Consider the following 5,074-nt stretch of genomic DNA (forward strand, 5'->3'; position numbering starts at 1 on the left):
CAACTGTGTTGATCACAATAAACTGTGGACAATTCTGAAAGAGATGGGAATACCAGACCACCTGACCTGCCTCTTGGGAAACCTATATGCCGGTCAGGAAGCAACAGTTAAAACTGGACATGGAACAACAGACTGGTTCCAAATAGGAAAAGGAGTACGTCATATTGTCACCCTGCTTATTTAACTTCTATGCAGAGTACATCATGAGAAACCCTGGGCTGGAAGAAGCACAAGCTAGAATTCAGATTGCCAGGAGAAATATCTATAACCTCAGATATGCAGATGACACCACCCTTATGGCAGAAAGTGCAGAGAAACTAAAAGGCCTCTTGATGAAAGTGAAAGAGGAGAGTGAAAAAATTAGCTTAAAGCTCAACATTCAGAAAATGAAGATCATGGCATCTGGTCCCATCACTTCATGGGAAATAGATGGGGAAACAGTGGAAACAGTGTCAGACTTTATTTGGGGGGGGCTCCAAAATCACTGAAGATGGTGATTGCAGCCATAAAATTAAAAGATGCTTACTCCTTGGAAGAAAAGTTATGACCAACCTAGATAGCATATTAAAAACAAAGACATTACTTTGCCAACAAAGGTCAGTCTAGTCAAGGCTATGGTTTTTCCAGTAGTCATGTATGGATGTGAGAGTTGGACTGTGAAGAAAGCTGAGAGCCGAAGAATTGATGCTTTTGAACTGTGGTGTTGGAAAAGACTCTTGAGAGTCCTTTGGACTGCAAGGAGATCCAACCAGTCCATTCTAAAGGAGATCAGTCCTGGGATTTCTTTGGAAGGAATGATGCTAAAGCTGAAACTCTGATACTTTGGCCACCTCATGTGAAGAGTTGACTCATTGGAAAGGACTCTGATGCTGGGAGGGATTGTGGGCAGGAGGAGAAGGGGACGACAGAGGATGAGATGGCTGGATGGCATCACCGACTTGATGGATATGAGTTTGAGTGAACTCCGGGAGTTGGTGATGGACAGGGAGGCCTGGTGTGCTGCGATTCATGGGGTTGCAAAGAGTCGGACACGACTGAGCTACTGAACTGAACTGAACTGAACTGAACTGAAACCTCACTTTATAGAACCTGTGTTCTTGACAACTACACACAGTTGTCAAGACCATGACTCAAGTCATATTTAGATCTAACAAAGGAAGAAATTTAATGCAAAAGTCCTATAGTTCATGGTAGGAATGCATTAAATTTCGTTGTCTTGAGAACTGAGTGTACTTGTCACGAACACAGGTTCTGTAAAGTGAAGTTTGCTTTGATACAATTCTGCTATAGTACTGGCCAGAGATAGCTGTGTGTGTCTCTCTTGCAGATGTAAGAGATGTGAGATCCCCTGGAAGAGAAAATGGCAACCCACTTCAGTATTCTTGCCTGGAAAATTCCATGGACAGAGGAGCCTGGTGGGCTACAGTCCATGGGGTCACAAAGAGTTGAACATGACTGAGCGACTGAACACACACACAATATGGGAGTGTCTAGAGGAAGACTTTTGACACAGTGAGGAATCCTTTTATCATAATTTTCATAGAGCAGGTTTTGCTATACTAAAGGGTATTCAAGAATCACAGCTCTAAAACCCACAGAACTGCAAGGGATGTGAAGTGATGAGGCAGTTTGGGTAGGTTTGTTACCCAATCTAAGCTCATACTGTTGGCCACATGACAGACCAATAAATCAAGAGACAGGCTGTTGCAGTGAGGAATAGTGACTTTATTTGGAAAGCCAGCAACCCAAGGAGGTGGTGGACTCATGTCCTAAGAAACATCTTAACCTAAGTTAGATTTCAGGCTTCTCTTATACTAAAATGGTAGGGGGTATGGTTGGTTGTTGCAAACTTCTTGGTGTGGAAATCCCTTATTTTTGCAGCTGTTCCCTCTAGGTCAGATCACAGTGTTCCTGTAAACCTCCAACAATACAAATCCTATTCTTTGTTCTTCAACATTTAAAATAAAAGGGAGTGTTGGGAAATGCAGTGGACTGGTGAAGATTTATCAGCCCAAATGATACTGTTGTGACTCAGGGACCGACATTCTTTGATGGGACAGTGATGCCAAATGTACCGAAATTCCCTAGTGATAGTTTTGATCTAGATTATTCTGCAAAATAGAAATAAAATAGTCTGATTTTTTAAAGTTAGCATCCTATGCTAACCACATCCACCTTGCAAACCAACAAGTTAGCCTGCTGCCATCTCAAGAATGCTGATGGAAGACATGAGACTCCTGGGATAGTGGTGAGGACCACAGGTTCCTCATATCAATAGCAGTAGCCAGAGTGGCCGGTTTCCCAAGTCCCAATTCTCACAGGGGGATACAAAGAGGGCCCGCCATGGCTATGCATGTAGTAGGCTGACTTACACGCAAGAGTCCTGGATTTAAGGAGCTGAATCCTTTCTGCTAGATGGTCGGCATGCCTCCCTTTGCTTCAGAGGGAGGTGCTATCTCTGTTTCTAAGGCAGCTAACCATGTATACATCCCTGGAAAGACAGTGTGGACCAAAGGCAGTCAGAGACTCTGGTCATGAGATGGGCACAAATATGAGGGGACATAGAGAATTGTCTCCCAACAAAATCTACCCCTAGTTCTACACTATCCTGGCATTTGGTTTATTTTACAAATGTAGCACTTGGATTAATCTGATTGAAAACTGTGCCCTAATCTTTTCAATTTGGCTTAAGCTTCAAGTTCATCTCAGTCGTGTGCCCCCATGGACTATAGCCCACCAGTCTCCTCTGTCCATGGAATTTCTCAGGCAAGAATATTGAAGTGATTTGCCCTTTCCTCCTCCAGGGGATCTTCCCAACCCAGGGATCAAACCAGCGTCTCCTGCTTTGGTAGGCAGATTCTTTACCATCTGACTTCAAGTGGCAGGGAAACCACCCTGCAGGATTGACCCTAACCATGCCTGACCCCCAGGACTCTGGACCCAGCCAGCATTACAAGTCCATCAACCACCAGACTTGTCTTACAGAGCCAGCCCTCTCCAACTGGTCCTGTTAGTGATGGCTCAGCCTCCACCACGACCTCAAGGAGAAAATCCAGGCAATTTTATCATCATTCCTAAGGTCCCTGACCACTGAGCTGAGTCTGAGTGCAGTATCTTCAGGACCTGGGTGGTGTTTCTGACTTCAGCAGCCAAAGGCATCCATTCTGCACAAGAAAAGGCCAAGGAGCCAGTACAGAGAGAGTGGGAAGACAGGCAGTGGTGCTGGAGTTGCAAGAACTGGAGCAGGCCCTGCGGTGCTGATGGGATCAGTCAGTTTAAGGGAAACAGTGATTAGATCACAGTCAGGGCTGTCTGGTAGGAAATGGCAGGCCCAAGAATCAATACAATTTAAGGTATTTAAAACAGTTTGGAGGGCCGCACACACGGGGCTGGTTCCTTCATGAGAAAGGCTCTGGCATCTCTGGAGGACAAAGACCAAGAATATTCTTCCTCTGCTGATCTGTGGTCAAGGTGGTCCCTCCCTAGGAACCAGGATCATGGCCCCCTTCTACCATCGTGAACCTCTGATCTGTTTCAATAGCTATGACTTCAGTCTTTTCCCAGTTCTCTTCTAATTTAGCCCATACCATTCATCTGAAAAACTCAGGTACAGGAAGGACCAGGGTATGTTTTTTTAATAAAACTTAGAGACATGAGTTTTATTCCCCACTCAGGCCTGGGTGAGCCACTGAGCGGGGAATGGACCAGAAGATGCCCCACCAAAAGCTCTTCATCCCTGTGATCTGGAACCTGTCACTCTGGTAAGGGGACCAGGCAGCTGAACCAAAGCTAAAACTGAACTTTCTAGGTCTTCTTGTTACTATCTGGGCTGCCAACAGATTGAAGTACAGTAGATTTACAATGCTGTGTTAGTTTCAGCATTGCGTGTGTACAGCACAGTGATTCAGATACACACACACACATGTATTCCTTTTTCAGATTGTTTTCCCTTGTAGTTTACTGTGGGATACTGAGTATAGTTCCCTGTGCTATACAGTTCAGTTCAGTTCAGTCGCTCAGTCGTGTCCGACTCTTTGCGACTCCATGAATTGCAGCACGCCAGGCCTCCCTGTCCATCACCTACTCCTGGAGTTCACTCAGACTCACGTCCATCGAGTCCATGATGCCATCCAGCCATCTCATCCTCGGTTGTCCCCTTCTCCTCCTGCCCCCAATCCCTCCCAGCATCAGAGTCTTTTCCAATGAGTCAACTCTTCACATGAGGTGGCCAGAGTACTGGAGCTTCAGCTTTAGCATCATTCCTTCCAAAGAAATCCCAGGGTTGATCTCCTTCAGAATGGACTGGTTGGATCTCCTTGCAGTCCAAGGGACTCTCAAGAGTCTTCTCCAACACCACACACAGTAGGTCCTTATTATTTATCTGCTTACATACAGTAGTGTATATCTGCTAATCCCAATCTCCTAATTTATCCCTCCCCAACCCCCTTTCCCCTTTGGTAACCGCAGATCTATTCTCTATGTCTGTGAGTCAGTTTCTGTTTCATAGGTAAGTTCATTTGTGTCATATTTTAGAATCCATATATAAGTGATATCATATGATATTTGTCATTCTCTTCCTGACGTACTTCACTTAGTATGATAATCTCTCGGTCCATCCATGTTGCTGTAAATGACATTATTTCATTCTTTTTGTGGCTGAGTAATATCCCATTGTATAAATATGCCATCTCTTCTTTATCCATTCATTTGTCTATGGACATTTAGGTGGCTTCCATGTCTTGGCTACTATAAACCGTGCTGCTGTGAACATTGGGACGCATGTATATTTTTGGAGTATGGTCTTCTCCAGATATATGCCCAGGAGTGGGATTATATGGTAGCTCTACTTTTAGTTATTCTTTTCATCCTATTCATTACCCAGGAGGCAGCCCAGAGAAGTGATTACTTTCTTTAACCAACTGAAGTCAGTAACATACTTCTTTATTAAGGTGTATAAATCAGGAGAGGTGATGGGGGTGGAGCCAATAGAAATTTTAGTCTATTTTTGAGAAGCCCGCTCTCATGGTCTGCAGTCCTAGGTGTTTGTGGGTGACAGGAAGCATGGAAAGTCAGC

The sequence above is a fragment of the Oryx dammah genome, unplaced genomic scaffold (genome assembly GCF_014754425.2).
Source record: "Oryx dammah isolate SB20612 unplaced genomic scaffold, SCBI_Odam_1.1 HiC_scaffold_12, whole genome shotgun sequence".
In the NCBI taxonomy this organism is placed as follows: domain Eukaryota; kingdom Metazoa; phylum Chordata; class Mammalia; order Artiodactyla; family Bovidae; genus Oryx; species Oryx dammah.